The sequence below is a fragment of the Dermacentor variabilis genome, chromosome 2 (genome assembly GCF_050947875.1).
Source record: "Dermacentor variabilis isolate Ectoservices chromosome 2, ASM5094787v1, whole genome shotgun sequence".
Classification (NCBI taxonomy): domain Eukaryota; kingdom Metazoa; phylum Arthropoda; class Arachnida; order Ixodida; family Ixodidae; genus Dermacentor; species Dermacentor variabilis.
In genome coordinates, this window is record NC_134569.1 from 195,599,412 (window position 1) to 195,620,432 (window position 21,021).

General features: G+C 44.3%; 1 non-coding gene across 1 annotated transcript; it reads left to right on the plus strand.

Annotated features, from left to right (window-relative positions):
* Positions 1–6,830: 6,830 nt before the first annotated feature.
* Positions 6,831–7,019, plus strand: LOC142573441 (U2 spliceosomal RNA). The gene has a single exon (XR_012826318.1). It is a non-coding gene; the product is annotated as a U2 spliceosomal RNA (small nuclear RNA).
* The last annotated feature ends 14,002 nt before the right edge of the window (positions 7,020–21,021 follow it).

Below are 21,021 nucleotides of genomic sequence, written 5' to 3' on the forward strand. Positions count from 1 at the left end.
ATGTTGTGATACGATATTCTCCTTCATGCATACACGATTGTTTATTGGCTTCATTTTACTGACGTATGACGCCGACATATGACCAATTAAGGAGTGGTGGGAACGAAATTTAATTACCCATATGAGGACAATAATGCTCACAAGAAGCACAGATTTATTCGACCTTGCCGAATGACAGCCGTTGCATTAAGACCTGAAGCTGTTGTATTTAAATAACACATCTAGAATTGCTCGCCATATATGTCTCGCCAATTTAAAAGGTCGACCGCGTATGACACATATGAACAGATCATCGGATGTATTGACGCTTTGTTATTTTTCTTTAACACGTCTGCTTTTAGATTCTATTTTACTGTCCTCTATGCAGCATCTGGACGATGATTTTTAAGAGGGGGATTGCCGCACTTACTTGTTTATACTTTACGATGACCATTCTTGAGGCTCTAAAGAATTCTTCATGTGCCGCGACTGTACCAAAAAAAACGATTCATCGCCAGCCCGCTCTGTGAAGGCGGAATGCCAGCGGCGATGTCGCTGTGCTCCCAAATGCCCCCCAATGCATGGTGTTAACTTGGCTGTACAGCAAAGCCAAATGAGTGCACGAAATAAAACACGATTGACCGAGGCACAGTGCAAAGGAGTGCCCAAAAGAAAGCACGTTTATTTGGAATCTGCAATTTAGCATATTTCTTAGTTAATTAGCATAATGAAACTTGGAAGAACTAGGATTGTATCGGACAAACATGGGTCTCCTCGTTTTCCTCTTGTAGAAGCGAATGTATTGCAAGCAGACGGTAATTCCACAACTTTCACACCTGAAGTGTGCACTACCTAATTCTGAAAAGTAAGTGAAACTCGGCGTAATTATAGTCGTCTTAACGGCCAATTGTCATATAACTTTTGCGGGGATAGTGTTGATAAAACAAGAGTGACGATAGGGAAACGTGTACTTCTTTATCTTTCATCGGCGACCGCTTTTCACCGGCTAATAAATGTTGTCGCCCAGGGCGGGACATGCCTGCGTGTACCAGACGTTTCTGGAATATAATCGATGATTCTTTCCGATGTCTCCTCTCACCGAACCTTCTGTAATCTGATTGCACGTACGTGCGACGCGAATGGTGTAGAAATTGCAGAATTTCCGTGGTGCCCCCATGTCTGAAAGACATGGCGGCATCACAGATTACTCTGGAGCCAGCAATGACTGATGTGTAAAAGCCGACACGCCTGACACGCTGATCAGGTTTCGACGATCGCCGGCGGGGTTCGCTACTATCGTCCTTCTTTGAGTGTAACTTGCTTTTTTGGGCACAGTTTCGCCCCATGAAGAGTTAATTTCGTAATTAACAGTTTGCTACTGTGTTATTGACCGTTACTAGCACATTGTTTCCGGGTAGCTGCGCTGGGCGATAACATTTGTTGAGCGGTGAAAAGGCGTCACCTGTGAAAGATAAACAAGTACACGTGTCAATAAGTACCCACTTAAATTCTCGTTTGATCTGTAATTAAATGCGTAAGCATTCCTATCCATACGCAAAGAGACATTTGTCCGACACGTAAGGCAGTGAACGGCTCATACCGCCTTAAGCAATAGCTCATACCCACGTAAGCAAGCAAAAAAAGATCTACATCAGTGATTGTCTTTGATGGACCGGACGTACCATACATGGTTCGGTAAGGCGTAACACTCATCCCATGTTCCCAGTACCGCAAGCAGATCGGTATCTGTCACCAGTGCGGCCGTCTCGGGCACCGCATGGAAATTCGCCTGTTCCCTAATAACAAGATCTGCCAGGGCTGAGGAGCTCGTAACCCAGATCAAGATCATCAGTGTACACCCAAGTGCACGTTCTGTGGTGGACCCCACCCCACAGCTGACAAAGATTGTACTTCGAGATGCAAAATGTCGTCAGTTATACGAAGACGCCTCGGAGAACGCTGAGGAGCACAGCATTCAGCCCTTCAATCTGAAGATTTCCCGTCCATGGAGCCCGAGTCCCGCTCCCATTCGCTCTCCAGACCGAGGGCGGGCCGTTCCAGATCAAAATTCGTGTCGACTCCAGGAGCCAGATACACCTAAAAAAAAGGTGAGTCTCCCAGAGGCCCATCAGGGCCGCTGGGAAACTGCGTATTGGCTCAGGTGTCTTTTGTGTTCCTTTCATTCCGCCTACGTTACAAGAAATTCGAAGATGACCCATGAGCAAGCCCATATAGCTACACTTAACGCATAGGCAGTATTCGATGTTCAGCTCCAGTGAAGTCGTAATGCCAGCACAGTGAGATCCTCGCGCTACCAGTGCTTAGCGCCAGTTTCACTGAAAAAAATGACGTGTGACTGTTGCTTGAACTTGTGCATAAACGGTACCTGCCACTAGCCGCATTATTGCACCAAATGAATAAGCAAGCACCAACCCAAGAGAGCAAACACTAACCCCGTACGAAACCATAAATGTTTATTGTGTGAATACGCAACGCAGACTACATTTCGGAATGAATTAATTCACCAAAGTAGGAACGTTCGAACAAAGAAACATTGTTCAATCTGGCCTGGCATTGTCTAATGTACTGTAATGGCAGATGTTTTATCTGCTTGAGCTGCCTGCATTAGCCTAATGCTCAACACAATGGAATCTAATTGTGTGCCTTGGCGTCGGATGGCTTCTTGAATGTCCATAGCATACTGGATATTGTTCTGCGGGTAAGTCTTAACCATTGAGCATATCTGTAAGCCTTTGAACTTGCTTTCTTCGTGAATATATGCAAACAGCAATGAAATAAAATTGTTCTCCTTTGTGAATTTCATAATTTATACATTGTCAGATGTTGGAAGAGGCCAAATTAAAGGTGTTAGATATCGACAATTTAGGTCTGTCAGAATAGAAGTTACATATATTTAGCATTCGTGTACGTCCTGTTTTGTGGATGTGCCGGTATCCGGCTATCAGCAGTATAACTGCATTGATATAAGTGTTTCTAAGACATTATACTCCATACATTCATTGGACGTTGTGTTAATATATGCAAATTAAGGCCACAAAGTAATAATCAAGGTAGCCAACAGTCTCACGAAAACAATGATGCAAATTGAATGCTCTCCTTGGAATAGAGGTGAGGCGAAACATTGACGCAGTGGTCGTGTTTCTCTGATGAAGTAGGCAGTGAGAAGTTGACAAATTTATTACAAAGTTATGTTTACACAGGTCGTTGGACTCATTTCAGAGTCAGCTAACTGGGACTCAGATGAATCTGCAAGGCAGACTTGATGTGAGTCTGCCCGAGTAGAATTTTTGTAAGCCTGAGTCCGAGTAACGTCGGCTCACTAAAAATTTGATAAGTATGAGTTAGAGCAAATATTGATAGGTAAAATTTTGGCGAACCTGAGCCTCGAGGATGATTTAGGAGAAAGACATTTATGCACTATACTGTTCCCACAACTGCTAAAGGAATGTTTGTCCCGAGATGAATGGTCAGGAGAGGTGTACGCAGATAAAAGCCGATGCATGTGTTAATATATTTCAGCCTTTTATCTACCCTTGTGTAATTCATTGTACCTATGATGGAACAGGCGAACCATCAGCTTAAAGGTACGGTTGAAATAGGTAGATACCTATAAGCTGACATAATATTCACAAGCTTTATGAAGTGATAATTTTTTTTTGGTTACGCAGAAGAGAAGTATGGTCAAACACAGTTTACCCGGTCAGCATTGAGTTTGTATAGGCGCAAAAACAAAAAGAGCGCAGGGGCAACAACAGAAACAAGCCAGAGATGATACCACCGCTACATTTGAAAACGCTTTATCGTAAATGATTACAATATCAAGCAGGTGTGTTAATGGGGAAAAATGTGCATTGTGCCTGTGAACGATCTATGAATTCGGCATTTTAGCCTTTGGTCTAATCTGAGAAACTCAATGTCCTTACACGTTTTATTAGACAGTTCTAACGAAATACAGTTTTTTTTAGAAATATACTTAAGGGTCGGATGGGTAAATTGTTTGTTCACATGCACAATTGATACTTTGCTCCGAGATATGTGCATATATATTGCGCCGTTTTCTAATAAAGTTCCAAGTTCACTGCTGTGGTGTTGCCTCTGCCCCTGTATTTGTGTGAAACGCGTCTGGTTGTCAAAAATTCATAACAAGCCAAAGTTTCTACTCTCCTGATATACGCAGGTGTACTAAAACTTGTATACGCCATTGAAATGTATCTGTATAGCGCAACAAAACAAGCGCACAAGAAGAGACAAAGACGAAGGCAAGCGCCAACTATCAACAACGAAAATTTTACTTCCGGGATCGGTCATACTTATACCCCAAAAAAACAACGTGCACACTATGATAGCAACCATAAGAATGCACTTACGCCCATGATGGCAAGGAAACATCTAAAACCCATACAACACAAGAAAATCTAAATGACATACGGAAAATGCGGTTGAGGCTTCGCGGACAACTCTCTCGCGGACAATGACAGTCATGGTTTGCTGATGCTTTGGGAAGCGACCTAGATGATCCGCTCCGTTTCTATTATTAGCCTTACACATGCAGCTTATCCCCATCTATAACTTTGGTATCTTCTAGAAGTGGGCAACATGGCTGATATGAGCACGTTTTACAATGAAGGGTAGGAAAACAGTCGCCTGATACACTGTGACAATAATTTCTGTGCTCAACTCAAATGACGCCACTTAAGCTACTGAAATGTGCTTGGGGTCACACTATGCAACAATTTTACTTTGTTTCCACCTCGTCCTGAAATTATTGTTTCAAAATAATATTAACCTAACTGCAAAACTTTTATATGGGCTATAATTATTATGTGTGGTACTAACCGACACATTGAACCCAAAGTAGGCCAATCAAAAAAGCTGGCTTTAAATCTACTTAGTGTAACTGCATAAACGGTGGAATCAACATTATCGTTACCATGAAGTGCACTGCAGGATAAAAGCGTCTCCCAGTGATCTCCAATGAGTCCTTCCTTGCGGTAGCTGTTTAAAATGTGTGTGTGTAAATTTTCTAGTTCCATCACCCCCTTCCCCTCTATAACAATCAAGTGTACCAGAAAGCTCGAAGAATGCAAAAATTATGCTAATCCATAAGGAGGGATACCTTAAAGAAATGAAAGGTTAGAGATCGTTTAGCTTGCTTCATTATAGTATAAAATTTTCACCAGTGTCATTTCGAACAGAATGAGAGCCACACTTGGCTTAAATCAACAAGGAGAACGGGCTGGCTTCAGGACGGAATATTCTACAATATGTGTCTTTCATGCCATCCTTCAAGTCATGGAGAAATCTAGAAAAAGTAGAAAAAGTACTATCCCGAAAGGGCTCAAAAAGTAGCTATAATCTCTCCACTGTTATTCACTTGATGCTTAGAAGTTTTCAAGCTATTAGGCTGAGAAAGCTAAGGACTCATGATGAAAGGCAAATATATCAATCACCTTTGGCTTGCAGACGACATAGACCTTTTTAGCTATACTGTTGACGCGTCGCACCAAACGACGAAGGAACTTAGCCCAGAAAATGCCAGAATAAGGTAGCAGGTAATTACGCACATTACAAAGGCACTGCTCATTAGCCTGGCAAGGAAAGAATCCATGATCTCCGATCAGCCTGTACACTGTGTACAGAAGCATGTTTATCATGACCAATTACACGCAGAGAACTCTCATTACGAGGAGGTAATATATAGAACAATAAGAATGGGTTATCAAATCCTACCTGCGAGCTCAGTACTGCCATTGAAACGGCAAGTGTTCAATCATTGCATTCCACCACAGGTACGATATGGGGCAGAAAAGTCAAAAGAAAAGGCCCAGCACAAGTGAAAAACCGCGCTCACAGTGTCTGAAGGAAAATCGTTAGGTGTAATGGTAAGGGATAAGAAAATAGCAGATTGGGTCAGGGAACGAACGCGAGTTAATGACATCTTTGTTGAAATCAAGAAAAGGAAATGGGAGGGGGGCATGGGCAGGACATGTCATTAAAAATTAAATTAAATTGTGGGGTTTGGCGTGCCAAAACCACTTTCTTATTAGGAGGCACGCTGTAATGGAGGACTCCGGAAATTTCGACCCCCTGGGGTTCTTTAACGTGCACCTAAATCTAAGCACACGGATGTTCTCGCATTTCACCCCCATCGAAATGGGGCCGCTGTGGCCAGGATTTGATCCCGCCCCCTCGTGCTCAGCAGCCCAACACCATAGCCCCTGAGCAACAACTGCGGATACAGGACATGTAATGGGGAGGGAAGATAACCGATGGTGATTAGGTGTTACAGAATGGATTCCAAGGAAAGCAAAGCGTAGCAGGGGACGGCAGAAAGATAGGTGGGTGGATGAGATTAGGAAGTTTGCATGGACAACATGGCCACAATTAGTACATGACCGTGGTAGTTGGAGAAGTATGGGAGAGGTCTTTGCCCTGTAGTGGGCGTAACCCGGCTGATGATGATGATTATGATGATGATGATGATGATGAACGGTAAGAGACAGAAAGAAAAAATTTTGGATCAAGGAGCAAGCGGGAATGACCTTATTCTAGTTGACATTAGGAGAATAAATTATGAACCCTGCTACACTGTAAAGGTGCATTGCCAGGGAAGCTGTTTAGCCCATGACAGAGATGTGACACAGAATTTGCAACAAAGGTACGAAGTCATTTACCCTGAATTTTATATACATTTGCGTGGACGACGGGACCGCCTCGAGGACCCGTAGGAAACTAGACACGCGTGATGTCGACGGGACCGCCACCACGGTAGAGCGGAAGGAAAGTAGATACGCAAGCGCTTGGAACGCCGACAAACAGAGGGCAACGCGAACGTAGTCATGGTAGACGCGGGACGAAATGTAGTATCTGTTTTTATCAGCTTAATATCTGATGCGGGTTCCAATCGGACCCAAGATATTCAATCTATGTTTGCAAGTATGCGGAGTGCCTATCGCTTGCTTCAATTCCCACGCGGTTCGTATCGTTATCGCAGTACTTCCGGGATCGTCCCACGGTCTTTGCAGACGCAGTACAAAAGTACACGGAACCTTAGCTAGCCATAAACAGCTTTGGTGTAAATATTGAGCTGTATAGGCCATGTAATGCGCCGGGCAGATAACGAGGGGACCATGAGCGTTGCGGAATTGGTGCGAATAAAATTAAAGGACAGTCGATAACGGTGAAAAATTAGGCGGCGCGATGAAATAAGTAAACAGGGTAATCACTGTTCGTTATTTGACTGCTGATGTGCTGCTGCTGCACAACTATAACAAAAGCATGGGAAAAATTAAGCGGCAAGTGCTAGCAAAAGAAAAACGATATTATGCCCCACAGAATCCCTGCAACTTCAGCCACTTTTGGCCTTTGAGTGATTGCCTTCGCTTATGAAAATTTGGCCGTCCCCATTTCGCGAGGATTGCTGTCGGTAATGCGTTTATCATTGAATCAATATATGGACACGACATATTTCCACCGTGTAAAGAAGTTGTCTATGCGGCAATTAGTGCAGCGGGACTCCTTTTTTGCGCTGCTCTTTGAACACTCGGCACAACTTAGCATTGCCGCCTGGAAGCCTGCGCATGGAATTCTAGATACGCGGCACACCGGGGCGTGTGGAAGGCTGAGAAAGGCAACCGGACTTCTTCCTCGCGCTAGATTTTGGACACGCTTCACTGTTTAGTTGTGCTGCTGAAAAGTCCGTTCCTTGCCTCCGAGATGTGAAGTGCGTCGCGCCGGTGCGTGCCAGCACCGCGCCAAATTATTCACACTCTTTCCGTGCACACAGTGCCACATACTCAGTGAACCAAGTTGCACAGAGATTAATGGAAGAGCGATTCATACCAAACGCATTCACTGGGCAGCTCGCTATGGTGTTGGCGTGAAAGACAGTCAATAAAAAGCAGCATATATCCTTAGCAAGCATCGGATCGTTGTCTTTGAGGATACCATGTGACGTTAGCTTGATACCGCTAAGCATCGAAGAAATTTCAAGGAACTGTCTTTGCCATTGTAGAATGGCACATTCTACGGGCAAATAATGAGTTACCGAAACTGGCGTCAAATACGTCCATGAAATGTCGGAAGACAATTATTGGTACATACCCATTGACCCTACTTTGAATCTGAATTCCTTTTTTTTCCATAAACATGCAATTTATTGGAGGTTTAAGCCAAATTAGACACTCAGCAACTTGACCGGCTTCAATACCTTCATAGCAGCAACAGCAGACACAGACATTAATTCAGGACCGACAACACAAGCAATGCAATATAAGAAAAGAAGAAATACAATATGAAATAACACTACAAACCATAAGAAGCCAAGCAATCTGCATTTTAAACATGAGCAACAAAAGCAGTGAAAGAAAAAACAACAACAAATTCAATCATGTTCAAATATTGCTGAAGAACTCATTGAAGTGCGAAACAGGACAGGAAGTGGCATCAATGGTACGGTGAATCAGTGCGCTTTGCAGGCGTGGTTAGCGATGATATAACATTTGAAAAGCCTAGTGATTGTCAGGATGTGGGTCATGCCAGCGTTCAAGTGACCGTGTGCTGTATCCTGTTCTGTCCTTAGTTCACTGCGTTAAGGGCGTAATTTATTCATGGTTTTGTTTCTCGTCTTTACTATATGCTAACCACACTCTGAAGCCTAAAAAAGAGTGAAGCGTGAGTAAATTAAACTGTTTGAAGAGAGGTGAAATTCCAGCATCTGCTCAAGCGTTAAGAGAGTACAAATTACCGCTTTTTTCTGGAGCAAGAATTATCATTTGATGTTTATAGCAGGCGTCGTAGTTCAAACCAGACAACAGTACTCAATGTGACTCAGGAAGAGAGCATTATATAGGAAAAGTTTGACATGCGTGGTAGCGGTTTCCAACTAAACAGCATTGCACCCACTAGCGCAAATTTTCCTGTTGTGAAGAAAAAGAGACGTCTGGTTGATCAGCCGTATCGCCAACCAGCGGTTCGGCTCTGGTCGCCTGCTAGTTGCTGGCGTCTTTTTGCACGGTGCTTTGGGCTGCTCGCCGTTGACGGTCGATGTGCCCTTTGCATAAAGAGGTGCTAATAAGCCTCTCCTCCTGCGGCAGCATGGAATGCACTCGCTTCAAAATCTTATGCTCTGCTTTGCAGATTGCTGCATGCACCGGAATCTACGTTCAGGACGGCCCATCCTGTTCAAGCCATCTCGATAGCCTACCTTCTTTGCCGGTCAGCGGATGCTTTGTCAGTGCCTCGTGCGGCGAAGTTGCTTGCAGGGATAATGCGAAGAAGCCTGATTTCCACCATATCTGCTGGACTGTCAATGCGTGGTTGAACTGCGCGTGGCGCGGTACCAGGACAACTACGAACACACTGGAGCCTATAAAAGCGTCGCATAGAGTGCTACTCTTCAGTGGGTCCGGCGGCAGCATGGAATGCACTCGCTTCAAAATCTTATGTTCTGCTTTGCAGGTAAGCTTGAGGTACAATTTCAAGAGCTACAGAAGTGACAATCGTTTTCTATTGCTGCTGCCGGACCCCCCTGCAGTCCTCATCAATGTGTTTCTTTCGCTCATAAATTCCTTAAAGATGCTGTTACTATTGTGCGGTGATGTGGAAACTAACCCTGGCCCCGATATTGAAAAAAATGTTGCTCGAATTACTCTCGGGACAAACAAAAATTAGCCAAGAGCTAGCGGCTCTTTCCTCTAGGGTTGCATCCTTCGAAGAGCGGTTAACTGGTATAGAGCAGTCTATTGCACCAATTGCTGAAGTTGCATTGCGGGTATCTGAGCTTTGAAAAGTCTGTAACTGACCTTCGAGTGATCGTTAATAAATTGAATCGCAAAAACGACGATTTAGAAAACAGGTACCGCAGAAATAACTTGTTTATAGTCGGTCGTGCTGAAAGCTCTCGCGAATCTTCAGAGGAGTTCCTGGAAGCGGTAACTGAACTGATTACATCGAAACTAGAAATTAACTGCAGCGATATCGAACGCTGTCATAGGGTGGGAATGCGAAAGAGCAATAATCCAAGACCTGCAATTATTAAGTTGCTGGATTTTAGAACTAAGGTTGCTATATTAAGAAACGCGAGAAAGTTGAAGGGCACAAACATATTTATAAATGAAGACTTCTCTGTTCGCGTGAGGCAGGTGCGCAGGGAGCTGTGGCTGAATTCCGCTGAGATAAGGAAAAATGCGCAAAAAGCCTGGTTGAACTATGATCATCTGTTGGTTGTACAACGTTCGGTACTCTTGGGATGATAGCAAAAAAGCTATCGTTAGAGAAAGCCGTCGCTTGAACGCTATAGACAACGATTGACAGTTTCGAGAGCAATGCTTCACGCTTTTGAATTTAAATGCACGCAGCCTCATTAACAAAATTGAAAACTTTAACTGGCTAATAGAATGTCATATTCCATCAATTATATGTGTGACTGAGACTTGGCTCAACGAATCCATTCTTGACCATGAGTTCTTGCCTCCTAGTTACACGGTTCTGAGAAAAGACAGGCCTTCAGGCCGTGGTGGCGGAGTAGCACTTTTCATTAAGAGTGGTATTGAATTCTCTTTACTACCTCAACTTCCAAATGTTGGATCAATATGGTGTAAATTAAAACTTGGTGGTCTCACTATTGTTATCGGTGCTACCTACCGGCCCCCAAATTCCGCCCCTGACATTTTTTCGGCTATCAGTGATTATATTGTCGGACATAAGCTTAACTGTTGTAAACTGGTACTAACCGGTGACTTTAACGCACCCGCTATAGGTTGGCATTCGTTATCATCAGCTGGCCGTGATAGGATAATTTGTGATTCGTTAATTGACATGTCAGTAGCTTTCGATCTATCGCAGCTGGTTGTCGATACAACGTGCGAAGATGCTGTCTTAGATCTTGTTTTTGTCAATGATGACCTGGTAAAGAATGGATATCAGTGTCGTGTTGCTGACGGAATTTCCGACCATAAGGCTGTTATTGTTCGTCTAAATGTTGCTTGTGTACCAGTACGACCAATGTTTAAAACTGTCCTGAATTTTGAGCGTGCTGACGACACTCCTATTATTGCTAAATTTGCATCATGTTTTGATGATTTTCTGTCTTGTAGTGAACACTACAGTGTTGATATGTTGACTAACCAATTTTATAGTGTACCTAATGAGTGTGTAGCGCAATTTGTTCCTCAAAAAAGTATAAAACGGCATGCTACACACCCGCGGTATACCAGACCAATTATACAACTCAAACGTCGCATTAAGCGACTGCGAAAAGGACGTAATGCACAAAATAGTGACGGGGAGTCCCTAAATAAATTACTTAAATCTGAACTAAAATCCAAAATGAGTGAGGCTAGAAAGTTCTATTTCAATACCACATTATCCTCTTTTATGAAAAATAATCCACTTAAGTTTTGGAAAACCATCAACCCTGCTACCTCCTGCCCGTCATCCTTCGTCATAAATGATGTGTCCTGTTCGGACCCTTCGACTATCTCGGAGGCGTTTAATGGCTATTTCAAATCTGTGTTTGGAGATGACAATGGTACCACCCCCGACATTGGTATTATCCAGGAAATGCCTCCGTTTCCAATAATTGAAATGAGCTATACCGGTATTTAAAACCTTCTCTTGAACATCGACATTACTAAGGGTGCCGGACCGAATAGTATACCAAACATGTTTTTGAAGCGCTATGCAGAATGGAATGCTTATTACCTAACCATAATTTTTGTAAGTCATTAGAGACATGTACTGTACCGGCCATTTGGAAAATCGCCAACGTAATTCCTGTGTTAAAATAGGGTAATAAGCAAGTAATTTCCAACTACAGGCCTATCTCGTTAACAAGCACTTGTTGCAAACTCTTAGAGCACATAATTCACAAACATGTCCTTCAGTATTTAACTACTAATAATATATTGTCGCAGAATGAACACGGTTTCCGCTCCGGTTTTTCTACAATTATTCAACTCATTGAATTCACTCATGACATCGCTTCGGCTCTAAATAATCGAGGTCAGGTTGATGCATATTCATAGATTATAGCAAAGCGTTTGACATGGTGTGCAACAGACAACTTCTTCTTAGGCTCAGTAAAATTATTAACGATGATAAAATACTTGGCTGGATAGCTGATTGGCTACATTTAAGATCTCAGTATGTTACTTTTATTCACGCGCAGTCATCGTCGGCCACAGTCACTTCCGGGGTACCACAGGGCTCAGTCCTTGGGCCCCTGCTGTTCATTATTTATATTAGTGATGTCACACAGGTCATTAGGGACACACCAGTGAAACTCCGATTGTACGCCGCCGACTGCGTGCTCTATACCACAGTAACTAACAGACGAGATCAAGAGGTTCTCAACAAAGTATTTTCGTCATTTTGTGGTTGGAGCAATGCGTGGCAAATGAGTATTAATTACCAAAAAACTGTACAAATGACTTTCACTAATAAAAAGCAGCCGTTCAATTTCAGTTATAGCTGTAATGGGCACCACCTAAATTCTGTGAATACCTTCAAATATCTTGGAGTTACCTTCACTCAAAACTTAAAATGGCATCTTCATATTGAAACAATTTGCGCTAGGGCACTTAGGAGACTGGGATATTTAAAGCGAACCCTCAAATACTCAACTAAGGACTGTAAATTAACAGCTTATAAATGCCTCGTCAGACCATTACTAGAGTACGCCTCTGTGGTTTGGGCACCATACACTGCACTTGGCATTAGTAAGCTTGAAGCTATACAAAGGAAAGCAATACGGTTGATTTTTAGCCTCTATGACCGCAACTTTACTCCGTCATCTCACGCATGCGCATTATCAATAGAACCCTTGGCTCATCGACGCACACTTGAACGTATCACTTTGCTACACAAGATTGTACACGGCCAAAGTTGCATTTATGCCCCGATTTCCTTCAGTCATCCCACTGGTCGTGCCACGCGCCGTTCACACCCACTTAATATTGTTCCTTTCCAGTCTTTTGTAAATTGTCTTAAGTATTCGTTTTTTCCAAGCACTGTTAAAATTTGGAATAACCTAGCTGGTTCTTTGCGGGAAAAACCTAATGAAGAGTTTTTGAGAGAATTGTCTAACCACATTTTGTAATTACGTTTCAAATTCATTGTATGTTGTTTTGATCTAATCTCTGGTGTATCCACTCCTGCTATGTCTCATGTATTGAGACAGCAGTATCTGTAAATAAATAAATAAATAAATAAAATAAAATAAATTGGTGGAGGTGCTGAGCATCAAACCCGGTTCCTTGAAACCTTGGAGCTGCGATCAAGAACGCTACCGCCCGCCATGACCGACAGCTCATCCCAAATGGCGCCGACGCCACAGTCTCTCACCTCCACCAGCGCTCCACGACAAGGGGACCCAAAGATCTTCAGTGGTGCACACGACGAAGACGTGGAGGACTGGTTTACGTCATACGAATGGGTGAGCGTGCACAACCAGTGGAATCACCCAGCCAAGTTAACCCACGTGATCTTTTACCTGGCTGGCGTTGCCCAACTCTGGTTTCAATACCACGAAGGTGACGTACCCACATAGTCAGTCTTTAATACAACCCTCACCGAAGTGATCGGCCGCCCCGCTGTTCACAACCTGCCCGTTGAGCAATACGCACGCGATCACAGCAGACGGCTGAAATGTTCAGGAGCTACATTGAAGGCCTACCTTTGTAAACGAGTCGATGCCGCCACCCCAAACTTGGCACAATTAACTGCACACTAAAAAGCATTGATGACGGCGTATTCCAGATGCTCCTAGCTAGGAATCCGCGCAACGTTTCCGAAGTCGCCAGTCTACACCAAAGTTATGTTAAGTTAGGGAAGTAACGCTGTTCGACTCAGGGTCTCCTGCGCAGCGACGACTCATCGGCGAGCCTTGACACGATCGACGACTAATCCTCATTCTTTCAGCAGGTCAAGGACATCGTCCATGAGGAAGTTGCCAGCCAACTTTCTTTAGTCCCCTTCCCTCAGTAGCCCATATCCCGCCTTCCAAACTCGCTCCGCACCTCATTTCCGAAGAGGTCACTTAAGTTGTCCTTCTGCACACCAGCAGCAGCCTGCAGCAGCGAATGTTAACTCTGCGTGTGCAGTGCAGCCTGTCGCCACACCTCTCACCTATACCTAGCCAGTCCTGCCTGTGGCCATGCCTCTTGCGTATGTGCAGACAGTACGCAGGCCTCCACCGGCACCATTCTCAGCCAAGTCTGGACCGGTGCCACCGGAAGCCCATGCTGCTTCTTGGACCGCACCGAGGGCTAATCCTGAGAGGCCGCCTGGCAATCGTCCTATGTGTTCCTGCTGCACTCCCCGGCACGCTGCTCGATATTGCCGCCGTCGCCCTCAAGCATTCGTCGATGCCTCTCAGCCGTTCCAGTACGGCAGCCAGCCTTTCCGCCAATACGCTGCATCTTCCTTCCAACCGTATGCGCGTGCTGACCTCCCAGAATATGCGTCGCGTCACTCGCCATCCGCTCGCCGACGCTCACTCTCCCCAATGTGTCGGCCACCCACACCATCCGACCAGAAGTAGAGAACGCCGCGGTTCAAGAGGCAAGAGCTGCGCCTCGTTCAACCTGTCCAGCTACCGTGGTAGAAATTTTTGTAGAAGGTGTTCCTATATTCACTCTTGTCGATACCGGCGCACCCCGTTTCTGTGATAGCCACCAAACTATGCTGCTTACTGCGCAAGGTGACCACGCCGCTTTATGGACTGTCGCTTCGTATATCAAGCGCACACCACGCCACTCCTCACGCAGCCTAACTGTACGTGTGTTTATACACGGCATTGTTTATATTGTCGAGTCTATGGTTCTTTCTGCATGTTCGCAGTACATCATCCTCAGATGGGACTTCTTATCGCGTCATAAAGCTGTAATCGTTTGCGCACACGCCGAAGTTGAATTTTTACCTCTGAGTGACACACTATTGCACGGAGATCGTGATTGCCCTTGTGCACTTGCCGTGCGTGAGGACACGGCTATTTCACGTTGCTTCTTCGCACTCGTACCCGTATCCTCATCATGAGCTTCATGAGCCGTGAATTTCTACCACTGCCCTTCGCAACGCTTGACATTCCCGCGTTTCTGCCGAAGAGTGTCGTGTCATTACTGCCGAACTCGGAGATGTGCTGCGACGTGACGTTATTCAATCTTCGCAGAGTCCCTGGGCATCTCTTGTCGTTCACCTTCACAAGAAGGACGAGTCTAGTCGCTTTTGCGACGGCTACCGTCATTTAAATAAGGTGACAGGCAAATACGTCTAACCTTTTTCGCGCATCGATGACGCCCTCGCCAGTCCTCACGGGCCAGAATTCTTCTCGTCCTTCGACTTGCGTTCAGGGTACTGGCAGGTGCCGGCGACTGCGCCCTGTTGCCACAAAACCGCTGTCATTATGTCTGAACGCTGATATGATTTTAGCGTGATGCCTTTCTGGCTTTGTGACGCCACTGGCACGTTTGAACAACTCATGGACAACAGGAAGCGTGGCCTCAAGTGTCCTATCTGTCTGTTACTTCGACGACGTCGTGGTTTTCTCGCCCTATTTTCTGACTCACCTGCTACACCTCAGGTATGTTTTGACCTCTCTAACGAACACTGGCCTCAAACTAGACCTCAAAAAGATAAGCTTCGCCGCTCAGGAGCTCACCTTCGGCCAGGTTGTGTGCAAGCATGGCGTTTTTATAGACTAATCGACTTTAAAGACTTAAGTCAACTAATGCCCTCACCACGAAAAGGTGTGAATGCTTGCTGCAGCGAAGAACACAATTAGGGAAAGCCACCAGAAACTATTGCAATAATGTTTCACGCAATTATGAACGGAAGCTCAGACGAGGCTGTGTTCAAGACACTAAAGCAACAATTTCTCAATTATGTTATATCAACGTTCAACGAGACGCGCCATCAAGAACTTTCGAGGGCCTGCAAATTGAGTTTTTGGAGTCATAGAAGTGGAACTAGAAACAGAAAAGTTAAGAAAGAAAATTTATGCGCATGTGGTGTAGGCACGAACACACAACCACTACTTCGCCTGAAAGATGCTTGCTTTATTCAAACGCTCCTTGAACATCAGCACAAGAACTTCGTCTCAAGGCATTCAAATGACCCAGCGCAGTCCTTTGCACTGTGGAAGCTTTGAGTCTATGAGAGCTTCAATAAGCAGCGTGGAAGCACAATTTTCTGAAGTATGAAAGCATATTTTAAAGCGAAGCTTTCTTTGCCTCTTCCTTCCCCTTTCCCACTGCGGCTGTTGTGGGCTGCTGTCGTACACATCACCTCGGGGGGTGGTTCAGCTCATATATATAGATGACAGCGCGAGTAAGAGAGAAAAGGCGACGGGAGAAACTCATTTTAACCCCACCACGTCGAATGTGCACAATGTCCTCTGGACCTCCCTGGCCGTTGCCACATTAGGCACTTGACAGCTGTAATTATCCGTGACTCCCCTCAGAAGCATTGCAGAAACAGCAGCGCTTCTCTTTCTACTAACGTGGGAGGCCAGGGGGGACACAGAACTGTACAGAGGAGAAGAATGAGAGGGAGAAGAGGAGAGGGAGAAGCCCCATTACTATACGACAGCGGGTGCGGAGAAACAGGATAAGCTGAAGTTCAAGATACGTTGCAGTACGTTACTGATATTTCAAAAAAATAAACGTCATGCAAATATGTCAAGCGGGCAACCTACGCAGGGCGTGCAGAAGCAAAGCCGCCTTAATTAAAGCGCGCCACAGCGCAACAGGTCCAGGACCGTCAAATGAACACTTCTGTAGCCACCACGTTAGCTTTGCTAACGCGGTGGCTACAGATATTTGCTACAGATACAGATAATACAGATATTACAGCTACTAATATTTTGGGACACTAAAGAAAATCAGGGTGTCAAAGTTCATCCGGAGTCCGCCACTACGGCTTGCCTCTTAATCCGAGTGTGCTTTTGAAACGTACCGCCCCATAATCCAATTCAAGTGTAATACTTTTACCACAACGCGATGTTCCAAGTCAGGAAATGGCAACGCTCAACCCGCTCAGAGGTTATAAAATATGGCGCACAACAACACCTCAAGCAAACACCGCTCCCTGTGTGTTCTGTGTACTACGCAGACAAACAGCAGTGGTGCACGAAAGGTAACGTTTAGCATCAACTCACCACTCCCGCAATAGCCTAAATGTTGAAAAAATTAAGTTTTAGCCGTTAACATCACCGCTAATTATCGTCCATCAAAGCATCCAGCATGGAAAGCCTCGCTTACATTGATTCCCGCAGTGCGTGGGATCTCCATTATTTATTTTTTTAATTTCTAGATATACATCGAGAGCATCGTGAGTGAGCATCACCGCGTTATTTCTCTACCTGCGTTCACAATCGCCGACCACCATATTGAAGCTTTCAGGCAAGGCGGAGATTTCTAGACTTGTCGACTGCCTTTTTTAAACAACTTCTACTACGATCATTTTTATCATCTTAGACTGCACCTCCAATAATGCGAGGAAAAAAACGGTGAAATCCGCGCCCACTGTCTTATGAACTACCGCCAAGCATAACGCCGCTACAGTAGCGCTACAGCCTATGTCACGCATCGATGATCTTATATATCTTATAACGACCACAGGTTGAGATCTTTGGTAGACATTCATGTTACGAAACGACAGTAGTGCGCTCACAGGCAAAGAACAGAGACATGAACAACGCCAATGTGAGGCTAGATCCCTTCAGAGAATCACTGTACGTGTAAAGATCCTGTGTCGCCTGAAGAGATTGTCACGTTGAAATGCACGAAGGAGACAGTCCCGAAACGACTTCTAATAAATATAAGCTTATTTTGAACAGTTTGCCTTACCCAGTTGGTCGGCAGCCTCCCCCACCATACTTCAAAGGGGTTTTTAAAAAAATATTGTGAACTACTGAATGGCATTTTAATGTTTTCTATTCGATTTTTGCAGCATATGAGTCATAAGCTTTGCTAAAAGCACTGTAAATTGATGATAGCAAGGATAAAGCTCAAACTTCATTTTGCAAAAAAATTATATTGACTATATGGGCCGCAGGGTTTCGTAAGGCCAGTAAGGTCCATTAAGGAAAATTATTGAACCAGTTGGCACTGCTAAGAGCTTAGCTTAAACATTTAGGCCGCAGTTTATGAATGAAACAGCGGAACTGACCCTTCCGTCGAGTTTCCGAATTTACAGCCAGCAAATTTGATGGAAACGTGTTCAAGGCAAGCACTTTTTTATCAGTAGGAGTGTTCTATGTAAAATATTAGCATCCTTCCCAACGTAAATAAGTTTAAATGTTTGAACAGCTGCCTCGACGACCAGGCAGAAAATAGCATACTTGGAATTTCACTGACAGATGGCAATCAACAAAATGCTATTGATTTACTGAAGAAACACTTTGAAGTGAATTGAGTTACGGTCAATGTTCAGAAGGTTTGAACGCTGTAGTTTAAATCAGTGGCTTCAGACTACAGCGTGATTTCTTTGTGACCCCATTATTATCACGTAATCACGATCATTCTTCGCCTTGGTGCTCTCGGTGTCAATGACGCAGCATTGAGCACACTGTTACTTATTTTAGAAATTTGTTTACCAGCCCAGACGGTGCTTCGTTTCTCCACAAGAAAAATCCAGCAGCATAGACACAAGTAATAATTTTGCAGAGCTTACCGTTCTTTTGTAGAAGGAACCGCAGATGTGACGCTTTTGAAGCAGCTCAGAAAATTTGAACCCTTCTGGAAGAATTCTGGAGAGAGCAAGAGGAATGTGTTGAACACCATTTCTCATCAGCTGCTAAGATAATTACAACTTGCCGGCATCGTAAGAAGCTTGCCTTCTTTATACCTGACACAAACACCCTTTTACCAATTACGACTAGGAGATGTCTCCACAAGAGAAAAAGAAAACAAATCTTAAACCAACTAGCAGGTGCTTGCAATGTAATAAGACGCAAGGTCTGTAACTTAACCCGAACCGAAAACAGTATTGAACCACAATTTTCGATGGAACCGATATTATTCAATCCTGCGGCAACCTGAACTGAACCGGAACCAAAACAAAATTTTGAGGGTTACTGTTTCGGCTCGAACTGGTTTAAGCATATCAGGTGACTACGGGTGCTTAATAGTGAAATAGGGAGCACTATTTTTTTAATACCTGCTTCAATGGACGCACACTATTAGAAGAATGTTAGGACTAACTGGTTGCATAGTGTGCGAGTATAGAAATATTATCCGTCATGCAGCTTTTATCCTGCCATCCACAACGCTTATGTACGTCAATGTTCTTATGTAGCAAATAAACTTCAACATCAATTCCAATGGATAGACGATACGCAAGTGCTGGAAGCCCTGCCGCGTCGACAGAGACTCTTTCATTTCCAAAGTTGGTCATACGAGTCGTGTTCTGTGTCCCAAAAGTTGTTTTAGGAAGCAATCCGCAGATATAAAATTCTGGTTACCGTTCCATTTCTGCCTCAGGGTGAACTTTAAGTTGAAGCGAGATAAACTAGGTAAGCGTGGCGAACGAAAAAGACGATATCCTGGGGGACATAAATCAACCAGCTTAGCTGCATGGCTTAGTGTACCCATAACACTGCAGTTGTTAATGACTGTCGTCACCCTCTCAATGAGAAGCAGCGGCTTTAAACACCACGCACATTTGGCATTTCTGGCGCGCCATGCTTCAAAGCTCGTTTTGTGCTTAGCTAAACAGAGTACAATGCTCCTGGAGTTGTATGACTTGTGCATGGGCGACATCGAGCGTGTCACATCACTTCTTCCACCCTTAGCCAGCGCAAGCCTACGCCTCGTGCAAGAAAGGTCGACATACAGTTAAGCAGAAACCGTCCTACTCATTATCTAGAAGCAGCAATGCCTTCACGTTAATAAGAAATATGGTAAGCTGCACGAAATGTCAAGTTCTGGCTTCTTTCCGTGCTGCAAACTAGACGTTTGAAGCTATGATTGATCTTATACAATGCGTATTCGCATTGTGACATGTGAAAAGCAGTGACCTTCACGTTCATTAGTGATGCTCGCGATAGCCCGCCGCAGACTGGCGCTAGGCTAAAATGAGCGAATGACGTACAAGGCACAAGCGCAATTTCCAGGAATAAGATCTTGTTAGAAACTGCTAAATGTCAGGCTCACAGTTCATGCAATAGCTGCTTGGGACGCTCGTTTATGTATGCCCTAAGTCAACGCTCATACGCTACCTAACATACGGGTCAACATTTTCGATTCAGATTTCTAGAAGTACTATGTCATTCTTTTTTGTGAATGTTCCTCCTGTTCTACGGTACGTGGAAGTGTAGAGATCTGTGTAAAGAGCGGATATGATGTAAACAGATTTGAGTTGAAGCTCCCAAATTCTCTAAAATTTAGAATGCGACATGATCTTGCTTTCCTGAGTCTACGCTTCAAGAAATAAAATTGAGGCTTCAGCTCACAGGGGATGCTGGTTTCATCAATAGCAGGGAAAGCATGTAAATCCCTCTTGCATCTAAATAATATGAGCGGGTTGTTACAGGAAGTATTGGAAGACAATTTATTTGATTTATTGAGTAATTCTAACCGGCATCTCAAGGCCTTCAACAGGTGTGCTTTACACATTCGGCATAAATGCAATTTACCAAAAAAGAGCACACATAAATATAAACTGAACTGATGAAATGCGATTGCTATGTTAAATACTATAATGAATGCAATATTATAATTTCAGACGCCAAATATTCTATATTTCAACACGGTGCACACCTCGCAATGCGCGATTCTTGGCGCGGTAGGACGAGTGTAAAGTGCATTTTCGCGCTAAAAGCTAGCAAGCGCTGGCGTGGCTAAGTGGTTGACTCCGGCGTTGCGGTCCCGGGTTTGATCCCGGCAGACACGGGGAATATCTTTACTTGTTCCAGGCGATAGCTGAGACAAGCATCGGAGGGGGTGGCTGTGGACACCATCGCCAACCCAAGCGGCTGTAAGAATGAGCCCTTAGTGTCTTGCGCTATAAAACCTGACAACA